This window comes from Schistocerca gregaria, chromosome 7 (genome assembly GCF_023897955.1).
Source record: "Schistocerca gregaria isolate iqSchGreg1 chromosome 7, iqSchGreg1.2, whole genome shotgun sequence".
In the NCBI taxonomy this organism is placed as follows: domain Eukaryota; kingdom Metazoa; phylum Arthropoda; class Insecta; order Orthoptera; family Acrididae; genus Schistocerca; species Schistocerca gregaria.
In genome coordinates, this window is record NC_064926.1 from 76931100 (window position 1) to 76951886 (window position 20787).

Genomic DNA, 20787 nt, shown 5'->3' on the forward strand with positions numbered 1-20787 from the left:
AAACCCTCGTAATGGCAATGGAACAAAGAAATTGCATTGCAGTTCAATCCTACAGTCCCTAAGAGATTTCTCTCCAAGTGACTAACGATGCTACGGGCATTCTACTGACGTTCCCCTGAGAGTCAGGCTCCAGGATTCCGATGCTCCAGTGACAATTTATTGTACCCCTCAAACCCTCGTAATGACAAAGGAACAAAGAAATTGCATCGAGTTCGATCCTACAGTCCCTAAGAAACTTTTCTCCAAGTGACTAATGTGGCGACAGGCGATCTACAGACGTTCCCCCGAGAGTCAGGCTCCAGCATTCCGATGCTCCAGTGGCAATTTACTGTATCCCTCAAACCCTCGTAATGACAATGGAAAAACAATTGCATCGCACTTCAATGCTACACTCATTAAGAGACTTCTCTCCAAGTGACTAATGTGGCGACGTGCATTGTACAGACGTTCAGCTGGGAGTCAGGCTCCAGCATTCCGATGCTCCAGTGGCAATTTACTGTATCCCTCAAACCCTCGTAATGACAATGGAAAAACAATTGCATCGCACTTCAATGCTACACTCATTAAGAGACTTCTCTCCAAGTGACTAATGTGGCGACGTGCATTGTACAGACGTTCAGCTGAGAGTCACGCTCCAGGATTCCGATGCTCCAGTGACAATTTACTGTATTCCTCGAACCCTCGTAATGACAATGGAACAAAGAAATTGCATCGCAGTTCAATCCTACAGTTCCTAAGAGACTTCTCTTCAGGTGACTAATGTGGCGATGTGCATTGTACAGACGTTCCAATGAGTGTCAGGCTCCAGGATTCCGATGCACCAGTGACAATTTACTGTATCCCTGAAACCCTCGTAATGACAATGGAACAAAGAAATTGCATCGCAGTTCAATCCTACAGTCCCTAAGAAACTTCTCTCCAAGTGACTAATGTGGCGACAGGCGTTCTACAGACGTTCCCCTGAGAGTCAGGCTCCAGGATTCCGATGCTCCAGTGACAATTTACTGTACCCCTCAAACCCTCGTAATGACAATGGACCAAAGAAATTGCATCGTAGTTCAATCTTACAGTCCCCAAGAGACTTCTCTTCAAGTGACTAACGTGGCTACGGGCATTCTACTGACGTTCCCCTGAGAGTCAGGCTCCAGGATTCCGATGCACCAGTGACAATTTACTGTATCCCTCAAACCCTCGTAATGAGAATGGAACAAAGAAATTGCATCGCAGTTCAATCCTACAGTTCCTAAGAGACTTCTCTCCAAGTGACCAATGTGGCGACGTGCATTGTACAGACGTACCCCTGTGAGTCAGGTTCCAGGAATCCGATGCTCCAGTGACAATTTACTGTATCCCTCAAACCCTCGTAATGACAATGGAACAAAGAAATTGCATCGCTGTTCAATCCTGCAGTCATTAAGAGACTTCTCTCCAAGTGACTAATGTGGCGACGAGCATTGAACATAAGTTCCCCTTAGAGTCAGGCTCCCGGATTCCGATGCTCCAGTGACAATTTACTGTATCCCTCAAACCCTCGTAATGACAATGGAACAAAGAAATTGCATCGCAGTTCAATCCTACAGTTCCTAAGGGACTTCTCTCCAAGTGACTAATGTGGCGATGCGCATTGTACAGACGTTCCACTGAGAGTCAGACTCCAGGACTCCGATGCTCTAGTGACAATTTACTGTATCAATCACACCGTCGTAATGACAATGGAACAAAGAAATTGCATCGCAGTTCAATCCTACAGACCCTAAGAGACTTCTCTACAAAAGACTAATGTGGCGATGGGAATTCTATAAACGTTCCCCTGAGAGTCAGGCTCCAGGATTCCGATGCTCCAGTGACAATTTACTGTATCCCTCAAACCCTCGTAATGACAATGGAACAAAGAAATTGCATCGCATTTCAATTCTACAGTACCTAAAAGACTTCTATCCAAGTGACTAATGTGATGACGTGCATTGTACAGACGTTCCCCTGAGAGTCAGGCTTCAGGATTCCGATGCTCCATTGACAATTTACTGTATCCCTCAAACCCTCGTAATGACAATGGAACAAAGAAAATGCATCGCAGTTCAATCCTACAGTTCCTAAGAGACTTCTCTCCAAGTAACTAATGTGGCGATGTGCATTGTACAGACGTTCCTCTGAGAGTCAGGCTCCAGGACTCCGATGCTCTAGTGGCAATTTACTGTATCCCTCAAACCCTCATAATGACAATGGAGCAAAGAAATTGCATCGCAGTTCAATCCTACAGTCCCTAAGAGATTTCTCTACAAGTAACTAACGTTGCGACGGGCATTCTATAAACGTTCCCCCCTGAGGCAGGCTCCAGGATTCCGATGCTCCAGTGACACTATACTGTACCCCTCAAACCCTCCTAATGACAATGGACCAAAGAAATTTCATCGCAGTTCAATCCTACAGTCCCTAAGAGACTTCTCTCCAAGTGACTAACGTGGCTACGGGCATTCTACTGACGTTCCCCTGAGTGTCAGGCTTCAGGGGTCCCTATGAACCAGTGACAATTTACTGTATCCCTCAAACCCTCGTAATGGCAATGGAACAAAGAAATTGCATCGCAGTTCAATCCTACAGTCCCTAAGAGATTTCATTCCAAGTGACTAACGTTGCTACGGGCATTCTACTGACGTTCCCCTGAGAGTCCGGCTCCAGGATTCCGATGCTCCAGTGACAGTTTACTGTATCCCTCAAACCCTCGTAATGACAATGGAACAAAGAAATTGCATCGAGTTCGATCCTACAGTCCCTACGATTCTTTTCTCCAAGTGACTAATGTGGCGACAGGCATTCTACAGACGTTCCCCCGAGAGTCAGGCTCCAGCATTCCGATGCTCCAGTGGCAATTTACTGTATCCCTCAAACACTCGTAATGACAATGGAACAAAAAATTGCATCGCACTTCAATGCTACACTCATTAAGAGACTTCTCTCCAAGTGACTAATGTGGCGACGTGCATTGTACAGACGTTCCCCTGAGAGTCAGGCTCCAGGATTCCGATGCTCCAGTGACAATTTACTGTATCCCTCAAACCGTCGTAATGACAATGGAACAATGAAATTGCATCGGAGTTCAATCCTACAGTCCCTAAGAGATTTCTCTCCAAGTGACTAATGTGGCGCCGAGCATTGTACATAAGTTCCCCTGAGAGTCACGCTCCAGGATTCCGATGCTCCAGTGACAATTTACTGTATCCGTCAAACGCTCGTAATGACAATGGACCAAAGAAATTGCATCGTAGTTCAATCCTACAGTCGCTAAGAGACTTCTCTTCAAGTGACTAACGTGGCCACGGGCATTCTACTGACGTTCCCCTGACAGTCAGGCTCCAGGATTCCGAAGCTCCAGTGACTATTTACTGTACCCCTCAAACCCTCGTAATGACAATGGACCAAAGAAATTGCATCGCATTTCAATCCTACAGTCCCTAAGAGATTTCTCTCCAAGTAACTAATGTGGCGATGTGCATTGTACCGACGTTCCTCTGAGAGTCAGGCTCCAGGACTCCGATGCTCCAGTGACAATTTAGTGTATCCCTCAAACACTCGTAATGACAATGGAACAAAGAAATTGCATCGCCGTTCAATCCTACAGTCCCTAAGAGACTTCTCTCATAGTCACTAACGTAACGACGTGCATTCTACAGACGTTCCCCTAAGAGTCAGGCTCCAGGATTCCGATGCTCCAGTGACAATTCACTGCACCCCTCAAACCCTCGTAATAACAATGGACCAAAGAAATTGCATCGCAGTTCAATCCTACAGTCACTAAGTGACTTCTCTACAAGTGACTAACGTTGCGACGGGCATTCTATAAACGTTCCCCTGAGAGTCAGGCTCCAGGATTCCGACGTTCCAGTGACAATTTACTGTATCCCTCAAACCCTCGTAATGACAATCGAACAAAGAAATTGCATCGCAGTTCAATCCTACAGTTCCTAAGAGACTTCTCTCCAAGTGACTAATGTGGCGATGTGCATTGTACAGACGTTCCTCTGAGAGTCAGCCTCCAGGATTCCGATGCTCCAGTGGCAATTTACTGTATCCCGCAAACCCTCGTAATGAGAATGGAAAAAAGAAATTGCATCGCAGTTCAATTCTACAGTTCTTAAGAGACTTCTCTCTAAGTGACTAATGTGGCGATGTGCATTGTACAGACGTTCCTCTGAGAGTCAGCCTCCAGGATTCCGATGCTCCAGTGACAATTTACTGTATCCCTCAAACCCTTGTAATGACAATTGAACAAAAAATTGCATCGCACTTCAATGCTACACTCAATAAGAGACTTCTCTCCAAGTGACTAATGTGGCGACGTGCATTGTACAGACGTTCCCCTGAGAGTCAGGCTCCAGGATTCCGATGCTCCAGTGACAATTTACTGTATCCCTCAAACCCTCGTAATGACAATGGAACAATGATATTGCATCGGAGTTCAATCCTACAGTCCCTAAGAGACATGTCTCCAAGTGACTAATGTGGCGACGAGCATAGTACATAAGTTCCCCTGAGAGTCAGGCTCCAGGATTCCGTAGCTCCAGTGACAATTTACTGTATCCCTGAAACCCTCGTACTGACAATGGAACAAAGAAATTGCATCGCAGTTCAATCCTACAGTTCCTAAGAGACTTCTCTTCAAGTGACTAATGTGGCGATGTGCATTGTACAGACGTTCCAATGAGTGTCAGGCTCCAGGATTCCGATGCTCCAGTGACAATTTACTGTATCCCTCAAACCCTCGTAATGACAATGGAACAATGAAATTGCATCGGAGTTCAATCCTACAGTCCCTAAGAGACATGTCTCCAAGTGACTAATGTGGCGACGAGCATAGTACATAAGTTCCCCTGAGAGTCAGGCTCCAGGATTCCGTAGCTCCAGTGACAATTTACTGTATCCCTGAAACCCTCGTACTGACAATGGAACAAAGAAATTGCATCGCAGTTCAATCCTACAGTTCCTAAGAGACTTCTCTTCAAGTGACTAATGTGGCGATGTGCATTGTACAGACGTTCCAATGAGTGTCAGGCTCCAGGATTCCGATGATCCAGTGACAATTTACTGTATCCCTCAAACCCTCGTAATGACAATGGAACAAAGAAATTGCATCGCAGTTCAATCCTACAGTTCCTAAGAGACTTCTCTTCAAGTGACTAATGTGGCGATGTGCATTGTACAGACGTTCCAATGAGTGTCAGGCTCCAGGATTCCGATGCTCCAGTGACAATTTACTGTATCCCTGAGACCCTCGTAATGACAATGGAACAAAGAAATTGCATCGCAGTTCAATCCTACAGTCACTAAAAAAATTCTCTCCAAGTGACTAATGTGGCGACAGGCGTTCTACAGACGTTCCCCTGAGAGTCAGGCTCCAGGATTCCGATGCTCCAGTGCCATTTTACTGTACCCCTCAAACCCTCGTAATGACAATGGACCAAAGAAATTGCATCGTAGTTCAATCCTACAGTCCCTAAGAGACTTCTCTTCAAGTGACTAACGTGGCTACGGGCATTCTACTGACGTTCCCCTGAGAGTCAGGCTCCAGGATTCCGAAGCTCCAGTGACTATTTACTGTATCCCTCAAAACCTCGTAATGACAATGGAACAAAGAAATTGCATCGCACTTCAATGCTACATTCAATAAGAGACTTCTCTCCAAGTGACTAATGTGGCGACGTGCATTGTACAGACGTTCCACTGAGAGTAAGGTTCCAGGATTCGGACGCTCCAGTGACAATTTACTGTATCCCTCAAACCCTCGTAATGACAATGGAACAAAGAAATTGCATCCCAGTTCAATCCTACAGCTCCTAAGAGACTTCTCTCCAAGTGACTAATGTGGCGACGTGCATTGAACATAAGTTCCCCTTAGAGTCAGGCTCCCGGATTCCGATGCTCCAGTGACAATTTACTGTATCCCTCAAACCCTCGTATGACAATGGAACAAAGAAATTGCATCGCAGTTCAATCCTACAGTTCCTAAGAGACTTCTCTCCAAGTGACTAATGTGGCGACGTGCATTGAACATAAGTTCCCCTTAGAGTCAGGCTCCCGGATTCCGATGCTCCAGTGACAATTTACTGTATCCCTCAAACCCTCGTAATGACTATGGAACAAAGAAATTGCATCACAGTTCAATCCTACAGTTCCTAAGAGGCTTCTCTCCATGTGACTAATGTGGCGACGTGTATTGTACAGACGTTCCTCTGAGAGTCAGCCTCCAGGATTCTGATGCTCGAGTGAAAATTTACTGTATCCGTGAATCCATCGTAATGACAATGGAACAAAGAAATTGCATCGCATTTCAATTCTACAGTACCTAAGAGACTTCTCTCCAAGTGACTAATGTGTTGATGTGCATTGTACAGACGTTCCTCTGAGAGTCAGCCTGCCAGATTCCGATGCTCCAGTGACACTTTACTGTATCCCTCAAACCCTCGTAATGACAATGGAACAAAGAAATTGCATCGCATTTCAATTCTACAGTACCTAAAAGACTTCTCTCCAAGTGAATAATGTGATGACGTGCATTGTACAGACGTTCCCCTGAGAGTCAGGCTTCAGGATTCCGATGCTCCATTGACAATTTACTGTATCCCTCAAACCCTCGTAATGACAATGGAACAAAGAAATTGCATCGCAGTTCAATCCTACAGTTCCTAAGAGACTTCTCTCCAAGGAACTAATGTGGCGATGTGCATTGTACAGACGTTCCTCTGAGAGTCAGGCTCAGGGACTCCGATGCTCTAGTGGCAATTTACTGTATCCCTCAAACCCTCGTAATGACAATGGAACAAAGAAATTGCATCGCAGTTCAATCCTACAGTCCTTAATAAACTTCTTTCCAAGTGACTAATGTGGCGACAGGCACTCTACAGACGTTCGCCTGAGAGTCAGGCTCCAGGATTCCGATGCTCCAGTGGCAATTTACTGTATCCCTCAAACCCACGTAATGACAATGCAACTAAGATATTGCGTCGCAGTTCAATCCTACAGTCCCTAAGAGACTTCTCTCCAAGTGACTAATGTGGCGACGTGCATTGTACAGACGTTCCCCTGAGAGTCAGGCTCCAGGATACCGATGCTCCATGGACAATGTACTCTATCCCTCAAACCCTCGTAGTGACAATGGAACAAAGAAATTGCATCACAGTTCAATCCTACAGTCCCTAAGAAACTTCTCTAAGTGACTAATGTGGCGACGTGCATTGTACAGACGTTCGCCTGAGATTTAGGCTATAGGATTCCGATGCTCCAGTGACAATTTACTGTATCCGTCAAACCCTCGTAATGACAATAAAACAAGGAAAATGCATCGCAGTTCAATCCTACAGTCCCTAAGAGACTTCTCTGCAAATCATTAACGTGTCGACGTGCATTCTACAGACGTTCCCCTGAGAGTCAGGTTCCAGGATTCCGATGCTCCAGTGACAATTTACTGTACTCCTCAAACCCTCGTAATGGCAATGGACCAAAGAAATTGCATCGCAGTTCAATCCTACAGTCCCTAAGAGATTTCTCTCCAAGTGACTAACGTGGCTACGGGCATTCTACTGACGTGCCCCTGAGAGTCAGGCTCCAGGGGTTCCGATGAACCAGTGACAATTTACTGTATCCCTCAAACCCTCGTAATGACAATGGAACAAAGAAATTGCATCGCCGTTCAATCCTACAGTCCCTAAGAGACTTCTCTCATAGTCACTAACATAACGACGTGCATTCTACAGACGTTCCCCTGAGAGACAGGCTCCAGGATTCCGATGCACCAGTGGCAATTTACTGTATCCCTCAAACCCTCGTAATGAGAATGGACCAAAGAAATTGCATCGCAGTTCAATCCTACAGTTCCTAAGAGACTTCTCTCCAAGTGACTAATGTGGCGACGTGCATTGTACAGACGTACCCCTGTCAGTCAGGTTCCAGGTATCCGATGCTCCAGTGACAATTTACTGTATCCCTCAAACCCTCGTAATGACAATGGAACAAAGAAATTGCATCGCTGTTCAATCCTACAGTCATTAAGAGACTTCTCTCCAAGTGACTAATGTGGCGACGAGCATTGAACATAAGTTCCCCTTAGAGTCAGGCTCCCGGATTCCGATGCTCCAGTGACAATTTACTGTATCCCTCAAACCCTCGTAATGACAATGGAACAAAGAAATTGCATCGCAGTTCAATCCTACAGTTCCTAAGGGACTTATCTCCAAGTGACTAATGTGGCGATGCGCATTGTACAGAGGTTCCACTGAGAGTCAGGCTCCAGGACTCCGATGCTCTAGTGACAATTTACTGTATCAATCAAACCCTCGTAATGACAATGGAACAAAGAAATTGCATCGCAGTTCAATCCTACAGTCCCTAAGAGACTTCTCTACAAGTGACTAACGTGGCGATGGGCATTCTATAAACGTTCCCCTGAGAGTCAGGCTCCAGGATTCCGATGTTCCAGTGACAATTTACTGTATCCCTCAAACCCTCGTAATGACAGTTAAAGAAAGAAATTGCATCGCAGTTCAATCCCACAGTCCTTCATAAACTTCTTTCCAAGTGACTAATGTGGCGACGTGCATTGTACAGACGTTCGCCTGAGAGTCAGGCTCTAGGATTCCGTTTCTCCAGTGACAATTTACTGTATCCCTCAAACCCTCGTAATGACAATGCAACAAAGAAATTGCGTCGCAGTTCAATCCTACAGTCCCTAAGAGACTTCTCTCCAAGTGACTAATGTGGCGACGTGCATTGTACAGACGTTCGCCTGAGAGTCAGGCTCTAGGATTACAATGCTCCAGTGACAATTTACTGTATCCCTCAAACTCTCGTAATGACAATGGAAAAAAGAAATTGCATCGCAGTTCAATCGTACAGTCCATATGAGACTTCTCTCACAGTGACCAATGTGGCGACGTGCATTGTACAGACGTTCCCCTGAGAGTCATTCTCTAGTATTTCGATGCTCCAGTGACAATTTTCTGTATCCTTCAAACCCTCGTAATGACAATGGACAAAGAAATTGCATCGCAGTTCAAACCTACAGTCCCTAAGAGACTTCTCTCCAAATCACTAACGTGGCGACGTGCATTCTACAGACGTTCCCCTGAGAGTCAGGTTCCAGGATTCCGATGCTCCAGTGACACTATACTGTACCCCTCAAACCCTCCTAATGACAATGGACCAAAGAAATTTCATCGCAGTTCAATCCTACAGTTCCTAAGAGACTTCTCTCCAAGTGACTAACGTGGCTACGGGCATTCTACTGTCGTTCCCCTGAGTGTCAGGCTTCAGGGGTCCCTATGAACCAGTGACAATTTACTGTATCCCTCAAACCCTCGTAATGGCAATGGAACAAAGAAATTGCATCGCAGTTCAATCCTACAGTCCCTAAGAGATTTCATTCCAAGTGACTAACGTTGCTACGGGCATTCTACTGACGTTCCCCTGAGAGTCCGGCTCCAGGATTCTGATGCTCCAGTGACAATTTACTGTATTCCTCAAACCCTCGTAATGACAATGGAACAAAGAAATTGCATCGAGTTCGATCCTACAGTCCCTAAGATTCTTTTCTCCAAGTGACGAGTGTGGCGACAGGCATTCTACAGACGTTCCCCCGAGAGTCAGGCTCCAGCATTCCGATGCTCCAGTGGCAATTTACTGTATCCCTCAAACACTCGTTATGACAATGGAACAAAAAATTGCATCGCACTTCAATGCTACACTCATTAAGAGACTTCTCTCCAAGTGACTAATGTGGCGACGTGCATTGTACAGACGTTCCCCTGAGAGTCAGGCTCCAGGATACCGATGCTCCATGGACAATGTACTCTATCCCTCAGACCCTCGTAGTGACAATGGAACAAAGAAATTGCATCACAGTTCAATCCTACAGTCCCTAAGAAACTTCTCTAAGTGACTAATGTGGCGACGTGCATTGTACAGACGTTGGCCTGAGATTTAGGCTATAGGATTCCGATGCTATAGTGGCAATTTACTGTACCCCTCAAACCCTCGTAATGACAATGGAACAAAGAAATTGCATCGCCGTTCAATCCTACAGTCCCAAAGAGACTTCTCTCATAGTCACTAACGTAACGACGTGCATTGTACCGACGTTCCTCTGAGAGTCAGGCTCCAGGACTCCGATGCTCTAGTGGTAATTTACTGTACCCCTCAAACCCTCGTAATGACAATGGAACAAAGAAGTTGCATAGCAGTTCAATCCTACAGTTCCTAAGAGGCCTCTCCCCAAGTGACTAACGTGGCTACGGAAATTCTACTGACGTTCCCCTCAGAGTCAGGCTCCAGGGGTTCCGATGCTCCAGTGAAAATTCACTGTATCCCTCAAACCCTCGTAATGACAATGGAACAAAGAAATTGCATCGCACTTCAATGATACAGTAAATAAGAGACTTCTCTCCAATGACTAATGTGGCGACGTTCATTGTACAGACGTTCCCCTGAGAGACAGGCTCCAGGATTCCGATGCTCCAGTGGCAATTTACTGTATCACTCAAACCCTTGAAATGACAATGGAGCAAAGAAATTGCATCGCAGTTCAATCTACAGTCCCTAAAAGACTTCTCTATAAGTGACTAATGTGGCGACAGGCGTTCTACAGACGTTCCCCTGAGAGTCAGGCTCCAGGATTCCGATGCTCCAGTGACAATTTACTGTATCCCTCAAACACTCGTAATGACAATGGAACAAAGAAATTGCATCGCCGTTCAATCCTACAGTCCCTAAGAGACTTCTCTCATAGTCACTAACGTAACGACGTGCATTCTACAGACGTTCCCCTAAGAGTCAGGCTCCAGGATTCCGATGCTCCAGTGACAATTCACTGCAATCCCCAAACACTCGTAATGACAATGGACCAAAGAAATTGCATCGCAGTTCAATCCTACAGTCACAAAGAGACTTCTCTACAAGTGACTAACGTTGCGACGGGCATTCTATAAACGTTCCCCTGAGAGTCAGCCTCCAGGATTCCGATGCTCCAGTGACAATTTACTGTATCCCTCAAACCCTCGTAATGACAATCGAACAAAGAAATTGCATCGCAGTTCAATCCTACAGTTCCTAAGAGACTTCTCTCCAAGTGACTAATGTGGCGATGTGCATTGTACAGACGTTCCTCTGAGAGTCAGCCTCCAGGATTCCGATGCTCCAGTGGCAATTTACTGTATCCCGCAAACCCTCGTAATGAGAATGGAAAAAAGAAATTGCATCGCAGTTCAATTCTACAGTTCCTAAGAGACTTCTCTCTAAGTGACTAATGTGGCGATGTGCATTGTACAGACGTTCCTCTGAGAGTCAGCCTCCAGGATTCCGATGCTCCAGTGACAATTTACTGTATCCCTCAAACCCTTGTAATGACAATTGAACAAAAAATTGCATCGCACTTCAATGCTACACTCAATAAGAGACTTCTCTCCAAGTGACTAATGTGGCGACGTGCATTGTACAGACGTTCCCCTGAGAGTCAGGCTCCAGGATTCCGATGCTCCAGTGACAATTTACTGTATCCCTCAAACCCTCGTAATGACAATGGAACAATGAAATTGTATCGGAGTTCAATCCTACAGTCCCTAAGAGACATGTCTCCAAGTGACTAATGTGGCGACGAGCATAGTACATAAGTTCCCCTGAGAGTCAGGCTCCAGGATTCCGATGCTCCAGTGACAATTTACTGTATCCCTCAAACCCTCGTAATGACAATGGAACAAAGAAATTGCATCGCAGTTCAATCCAACAGTTCCTAAGAGACTTCTCTTCAAGTGACTAATGTGGCGATGTGCATTGTACAGACGTTCCAATGAGTGTCAGGCTCCAGGATTCCGATGCTCCAGTGACAATTTACTGTATCCCTGAAACCCTCGTAATGACAATGGAACAAAGAAATTGCATCGCAGTTCAATCCTACAGTCCCTAAGAAACTTCTCTCCAAGTGACTAATGTGGCGACAGGCGTTCTACAGACGTTCCCCTGAGAGTCAGGCTCCAGGATTCCGATGCTCCAGTGACAATTTACTGTACCCCTCAAACGCTCGTAATGACAATGGACCAAAGAAATTGCATCATAGTTCAATCCTACAGTCCCTAAGAGACTTCTCTTCAAGTGACTAACGTGGCTACGGGCATTCTACTGACGTTCCCCTGACAGTCAGGCTCCAGGATTCCGAAGCTCCAGTGACTATTTACTGTATCCCTCAAAACCTCGTAATGACAATGAAACAAAGAAATTGCATCGCACTTCAATGCTACATTCAATAAGAGACTTCTCTCCAAGTGACTAATGTGGCGACGTGCATTGTACAGACGTTCCACTGAGAGTCAGGTTCCAGGATTCGGACGCTCCAGTGACAATTTACTGTATCCCTCAAACCCTCGTAATGACAATGGAACAAAGAAATTGCATCGCTGTTCAATCCCACAGTGATTAAGATACTTCTCTCCAAGTGACTAATGTGGCGACGTGCATTGTACAGACGTTCCACTGAGAGTCAGGTTCCAGGATTCGGACGCTCCAGTGACAATTTACTGTATCCCTCAAACCCTCGTAATGACAATGGAACAAAGAAATTGCATCGCTGTTCAATCCCACAGTGATTAAGATACTTCTCTCCAAGTGACTAATGTGGCGACGTGCATTGAACATAAGTTCCCCTTAGAGTCAGGCTCCCGGATTCCGATGCTCCAGTGACAATTTACTGTATCCCTCAAACCCTCGTATGACAATGGAACAAAGAAATTGCATCGCAGTTCAATCCTACAGTTCCTAAGACTCTTCTCTTCAAGTGACTAATGTGGCGATTTGCATTGTACAGACGTTCCTCTGAGAGTCAGCCTCCAGGATTCTGATGCTCGAGTGACAATTTACTGTATCCGTCAATCCATCGTAATGACAATGGAACAAAGAAATTGCATCGCATTTCAATTCTACAGTACCTAAGAGACTTCTCTCCAAGTGACTAATGTGGTGATGTGCATTCTACAGACGTTCCTCTGAGAGTCAGCCTGCCGGATTCCGATGCTCCAGTGACACTTTACTGTATCCCTCAAACCCTCGTAATGACAATGGAACAAAGAAATTGCATCGCATTTCAATTCTACAGTACCTAAAAGACTTCTCTCCAAGTGACTAATGTGATGACGTGCATTGTACAGACGTTCCCCTGAGAGTTAGGCTTCAGGATTCCGATGCTCCATTGACAATTTACTGTATCCCTCAAACCCTCATAATGACAATGGAACAAAGAAATTGCATCGCAGTTCAATCCTACAGTTCCTAAGAGACTTCTCTCCAAGTGACTAATGTGGCGACGTTCATTGCACAGACGTTCCCCTGAGAGTTAGGCTTCAGGATTCCGATGCTCCATTGACAATTTACTGTATCCCTCAAACCCTCATAATGACAATGGAACAAAGAAATTGCATCGCAGTTCAATCCTACAGTTCCTAAGAGACTTCTCTCCAAGTAACTAATGTGGCTGATGTGCATTGTACAGACGTTCCTCTGAGAGTCAGGCTCCAGGACTCCGATGCTCTAGTGGCAATTTACTGTATCCCTCAAACCCTCGTAATGACAATGGAGCAAAGAAATTGCATCGCAGTTCAATCCTACAGTCCCTAAGAGATTTCTCTACAAGTAACTAACGTTGCGACGGGCATTCTATAAACGTTCCCCTGAGAGTCAGGCTCCAGGATTCCGATGTTCCAGTGACAATTTACTGTATCCCTCAAACCCTCGTAATGACAATGGAACAAAGAAATTGCATCGCAGTTCAATCCTACAGTCCTTAATAAACTTCTTTCCAAGTGACTAATGTGGCGACAGGCACTCTACAGACGTTCGCCTGAGAGTCAGGCTCCAGGATTCCGATGCTCCAATGCCAATTTACTGTATCCATCAAACCCACGTAATGACAATGCAACTAAGATATTGCGTCGCAGTTCAATCCTACAGTCCCTAAGAGACTTCTCTCCAAGTGACTAATGTGGCGACGTGCATTGTACAGACGTTCCCCTGAGAGTCAGGCTCCAGGATACCGATGCTCCATGGACAATGTACTCTATCCCTCAAACCCTCGTAGTGACAATGGAACAAAGAAATTGCATCACAGTTCAATCCTACAGTCCCTAAGAAACTTCTCTAAGTGACTAATGTGGCGACGTGCATTGTACAGACGTTCGCCTGAGATTTAGGCTATAGGATTCCGATGCTCCAGTGACAATTTACTGTATCCGTCAAACTCTCGTAATGACAATGGAACAAAGAAATTGCATCGCAGTTCAATCTTACAGTCCATATGAGACTTCTCTCCAAGTGACTAATGTGATGACGTGCATTGTACAGACGTTCCCCTGAGAGTCAGGCTCTAGGATTTCGATGCTCCAGTGACAATTTTCTGTATCCCTCAAACCCTCGTAATGACAATGGAACAAGGAAATTGCATCGCAGTTCAATCCTACAGTCCCTAAGAGACTTCTCTGCAAATCATTAACGTGGCGACGTGCATTCTACAGACGTTCCTCTGAGAGTCAGGTTCCAGGATTCCGATGCTCCAGTGACAATTTACTGTACTCCTCAAACCCTCGTAATGGCAATGGACCAAAGAAATTGCATCGCAGTTCAATCCTACAGTCCCTAAGAGATTTCTCTCCAAGTGACTATCGTGGCTACGGGCATTCTACTGACGTGCCCCTGAGAGTCAGGCTCCAGGGGTTCCGATGAACCAGTGACAATTTACTGTATCCCTCAAACCCTCGTAATGACAATGGAACAAAGAAATTGCATCGCCGTTCAATCCTACAGTCCCTAAGAGACTTCTCTCATAGTCACTAACATAACGACGTGCATTCTACAGACGTTCCCCTGAGAGACAGGCTCCAGGATTCCGATGCACCAGTGACAATTTACTGTATCCCTCAAACCCTCGTATTGACAATGGAACAAAGAAATTGCATCGCAGTTCAATCCTACAGTTCCTAAGAGACTTCTCTCCAAGTGACTAATGTGGCGACGTTCATTGCACAGACGTACCCCTGTCAGTCAGGTGCCAGGAATCCGATGCTCCAGTGACAATTTACTGTATCCCTCAAACCCTCGTAATGCAGTGGAAGAAAGAAATTGCATCGCAGTTCAATCCCACAGTCCTTCATAAACTTCTTTCCAAGTGACTAATGTGGCGACGTGCATTGTACAGACGTTCGCCTGAGAGTCAGGCTCTAGGATTCCGTTTCTCCAGTGACAATTTACTGTATCCCTCAAACCCTCGTAATGACAATGCAACAAAGAAATTGCGTCGCAGTTCAATCCTACAGTCCCTAAGAGACTTCTCTCCAAGTGACTAATGTGGCGACGTGCATTGTACAGACGTTCGCCTGAGAGTCAGGCTCTAGGATTACAATGCTCCAGTGACAATTTACTGTATTCCTCAAACTCTCGTAATGACAATGGAACAAGGAAATTGCATCGCAGTTCAATCCTACAGTCCATATGAGACTTCTCTCACAGTCACCAATGTGGCGACGTGCATTGTACAGACGTTCACCTGAGATTCATTCTCTAGGATTTCGATGCTCCAGTGACAATTTTCTGTATCCCTCAAACCCTCGTAATGACAATGGACAAAGAAATTGCATCGCAGTTCAAACCTACAGTCCCTAAGAGACTTCTCTCCAAATCACTAACGTGGCGACGTGCATTCTACAGACGTTCCCCTGAGAGTCAGGTTCCAGGATTCCGATGCTCCAGTGACACTATACTGTACCCCTCAAACCCTCCTAATGACAATGGACCAAAGAAATTTAATCGCAGTTCAATCCTACAGTCCCTAAGAGACTTCTCTCCAAGTGACTAACGTGGCTACGGGCATTCTACTGACGTTCCCCTGAGTGTCAGGCTTCAGGGGTCCCTATGAACCAGTGACAATTTACTGTATCCCTCAAACCCTCGTAATGGCAATGGAACAAAGAAATTGCATCGCAGTTCAATCCTACAGTCCCTAAGAGATTTCATTCCAAGTGACTAACGTTGCTACGGGCATTCTACTGACGTTCCCCTGAGAGTCCGGCTCCAGGATTCCGATGCTCCAGTGACAATTTACTGTATCCCTCAAACCCTCGTAATGACAATGGAACAAAGAAATTGCATCGAGTTCGATCCTACAGTACCTAAGATTCTTTTCTCCAAGTGACTAATGTGGCGACAGGCATTCTACAGACGTTCCCCCGAGAGTCAGGCGCCAGCATTCCGATGCTCCAGTGGCAATTTACTGTATCCCCCAAACACTCGTAATGACAATGGAACAAAAAATTGCATCGCACTTCAATGCTACACTCATTAAGAGACTTCTCTCCAAGTGACTAATGTGACGACGTGCATTGTACAGACGTTCCCCTGAGAGTCAGGCTCCAGGATTCCGATGCTCCAGTGACAATTTACTGTATCCCTCAAACCCTCGTAATGACAATGGAACAATGAAATTGCATCGGAGTTCAATCCTACAGTCCCTAAGAGATTTCTCTCCAAGTGACTAATGTGGCGCCGAGCATTGTACATAAGTTCCCCTGAGAGTCACGCTCCAGGATTCCGATGCTCCAGTGACAATTTACTGTATCCCTCAAACCCTCGTAATGACAATGGAACAAAGAAATTGCATCGCAGTTCAATCCTACAGTTCCTAAGAGACATCTCTTCAAGTGACTAATGTGGCGATGTGCATTGTACAGACGTTCCAATGAGTGTCAGGCTCCTGGATTCCGATGCTCCAGTGACTATTTACTGTATCCCTGAAACCCTCGTAATGACAATGGAACAAAGAAATTGCATCGCAGTTCAATCCTACAGTCCCTAAGAAACTTCTCTCCAAGTGACTAATGTGGCGACAGGCGTTCTACAGACGTTCCCCTGAGAGTCAGGCTCCAGGATTCCGATGCTCCAGTGACAATTTACTGTACCCCTCAAACGCTCGTAATGACAATGGACCAAAGAAATTGCATCGTAGTTCAATCCTACAGTCCCTAAGAGACTTCTCTTCAAGTGACTAACGTGGCTACGGGCATTCTACTGACGTTCCCCTGACAGTCAGGCTCCAGGATTCCGAAGCTCCAGTGACTATTTACTGTATCCCTCAAACCCTTGTAATGACAATGGAACAATGAATTTGCATCGGAGTTCAATCCTACAGTCCCTAAGAAACTTCTCTAAGTGACTAATGTGGCGACGTGCATTGTACAGACGTTGGCCTGAGATTTAGGCTATAGGATTCCGATGCTCTAGTGGCAATTTACTGTACCCCTCAAACCCTCGTAATGACAATGGAACAAAGAAATTGCATCGTCGTTCAATCCTACAGTCCCAAAGAGACTTCTCTCATAGTCACTAACGTAACGACGTGCATTCTACAGACGTTCCCCTGAGAGTCAGGCTCCAGGATTCCGATGCTCCAGTGACAATTTACTGTACCCCTCAAACCCTCGTAATGACAATGGACCAAAGAAATTGCATCGCATTTCAATCCTACAGTCCCTAAGAGATTTCTCTCCAAGTAACTAATGTGGCGATGTGCATTGTACCGACGTTCCTCTGAGAGTCAGGCTCCAGGACTCCGATGCTCTAGTGGTAATTTACTGTACCCCTCAAACCCTCGTAATGACAATGGAACAAAGAAGTTGCATAGCAGTTCAATCCTACAGTCCCTAAGAGGCCTCTCCCCAAGTGACTAACGTGGCTACGGAAATTCTACTGACGTTCCCCTCAGAGTCAGGCTCCAGGGGTTCCGATGCTCCAGTGAAAATTCACTGTATCCCTCAAACCCTCGTAATGACAATGGAACAAAGAAATTGCATCGCACTTCAATGATACAGTAAATAAGAGACTTCTCTCCAATGACTAATGTGGCGACGTTCATTGTACAGACGTTCCCCTGAGAGACAGGCTCCAGGATTCCGATGATCCAGTGGCAATTTACTGTATCCCTCAAACCCTTGAAATGACAATGGAGCAAAGAAATTGCATCGCAGTTCAATCTACAGTCCCTAAAAGACTTCTCTATAAGTGACTAATGTGGCGACAGGCGTTCTACAGACGTTCCCCTGAGAGTCAGGCTCCAGGATTCCGATGCTCCAGTGACAATTTACTGTATCCCTCAAACACTCGTAATGACAATGGAACAAAGAAATTGCATCGCCGTGCAATCCTACAGTCCCTAAGAGACTTCTCTCATAGTCACTAACGTAACGACGTGCATTCTACAGACGTTCCCCTAAGAGTCAGGCTCCAGGATTCCGATGCTCCAGTGACAATTCACTGTACCCCTCAAACCCTCGTAATGACAATGGACCAAAGAAATTGCATCGCAGTTCAATCCTACAGTCACTAAGAGACTTCTCTCCAAGTGACTAATGTGGCGATGTGCATTGTACAGATGTTCCTCTGAGAGTCAGCCTCCAGGATTCCGATGCTCCAGTGGCAATTTACTGTATCCCTCAAACCCTCGTAATGAGAATGGAAAAAAGAAATTGCATCGCAGTTCAATTCTACAGTTCCTAAGAGACTTCTCTCTAAGTGACTAATGTGATGACGTGCATTGTACAGACGTTCCCCTGAGAATCAGGCTCCAGCATTCCGATGCTCCAGTGACAATTTACTGTATCCCTCAAACCCTCGTAATGACAATGGGACAATGAAATTGCATCGGATTTCAATCCTACAGTCCCTAAGAGACATGTCTCCATGTGACTAATGTGGCGACGAGCATAGTACATAAGTTCCCCTGAGAGTAAGGCTCCAGGATTCCGATGCTCCAGTGACAATTTACTGTATCCCTCAAACCCTCGTAATGACAATGGAACAAAGAAATTGCATCGCAGTTCAATCCTACAGTTCCTAAGAGACTTCTCTCCATGTGACTAATGTGGCGATGTGCATTGTACAGACGTTCTTCTGAGAGTCAGCCTCCAGGTATCCGATGCTCCAGGGACAATTTACTGTATCCCTCAAACCCTCGTAATGACAATGGAACAAAGAAATTGCATCGCATTTCAATTCTACAGTACCTAAGAGACTTCTCTCCAAGTTTCTGATGTGGTGATGTGCATTGTACAGACGTTCCTCTGAGAGTCAGCCTGCAGGATTCCGATGTTCCAGTGACACTATACTGTATCCCTCAAACCCTCGTAATAACAATGGAACAAAGAAATTGCATCGCATTTCAATTCTACAGTACCTAAGACACTGCTCTCCAAGTGACTAATGTGGTGACGTGCATTGTACAGACGTTCCCCTGAGAATCAGGCTCCAGCATTCCGATGCTCCAGTGACAATTTACTGTATCCCTCAAACCCTTGTAATGTCAATGGAACAAAGATATTGCATCGCAGTTCAATCCTACAGTTCCTAAGAGACTTCTCTCCAAGTGACTAATGTGGCGATGTGCATTGTACAGACGTTCCTCTGAGAGTCAGGCTCCAGGACTCCGATGCTCTAGTGGCAATTTACTGTATCCCTCAAACCCTCGTAATGACAATGGAGCAAAGAAATTGCATCGCAGTTCAATCCTACAGTCCCTAAGAGACTTCTCTACAAGTGACTAACGTGGCTACGGGCATTCTACTGACGTTCCCCTAAGAGTAAGGATCCAGCATTCCGATGCTCCAGTGACAATTTACAAGTATCCCTCAAACCCTTGTAATGACAATGGAACAAAGAAATTGCATCGCAGTTCAATCCTACAGTTCCTAAGAGACTTCTCTCCAATCGACTAATGTGGCGATGTGCATTGTAAAGACGTTCCTCTGAGAGTGAGCCTCCAGGATTCCGATGCTCCAGTGGCAATTTACTGTATCCCTCAAACCCTCGTAATGAGAATGGAACAAAGAAATTGCATCGCAGTTCAATGCTACACTCAATAAGAGACTTATCTCCAAGTGACAAATGTGGCGACGTGCATTGTACAGACGTTCCCCTGAGAGACAGGCTCCAGGATTCCGATGCTCCAGTGACAATTTACTGTATCCCTCAAACCCTCGTAATGACAATGGAACAATGAAATTTCATCGGAGTTCAATCCTACAGTCCCTAAGAGACATGTCTCCAAGTGAGTAATGTGGCGACGAGCATTGTACATAAGTTCCCCTGAGAGTCAGGCTCCAGGATTCCGATGCTCCAGTGACAATTTACTATATATCTCAAACCCTCGTAATGACAATGGAACAAAGAAATTGCATCGCATTTCATTTCTACAGTACCTAAGAGACTTCTCTGAAAGTTTCTAATGTGGTGTTGTGCATTGTACAGACGTTCCTCTGAGAGTCAGCCTGCAGGATTCCGATGCTCCAGTGACACTATACTGTATCCCTCAATCCCTCGTAATGACAATGGAACAAAGAAATTGCATCGCATTTCAATTCTACAGTACCTAAGACACTTCTCTCCAAGTGACTAATGTGATGACGTGCATTGTACAGACGTTCCCCTGAGAATCAGGCTCCAGCATTCCGATGCTCCAGTGACAATTTACTGTATCCCTCAAACCCTTGTAATGACAATGGAACAAAGAAATTGCATCGCAGTTCAATCCTACAGTCCCTAAGAGACTTCTCTACAAGTGACTAACGTAGCTACGGGCATTCTACTGACGTTCCCCTGAGAGTCAGGATCCAGCATTCCGATGCTCTAGTGACAATTTACTGTATCCCTCAAACCCTTGTAATGACAATGGAACAAAGAAATTGCATCGCAGTTCAATTCTACAGTTCCTAAGAGACT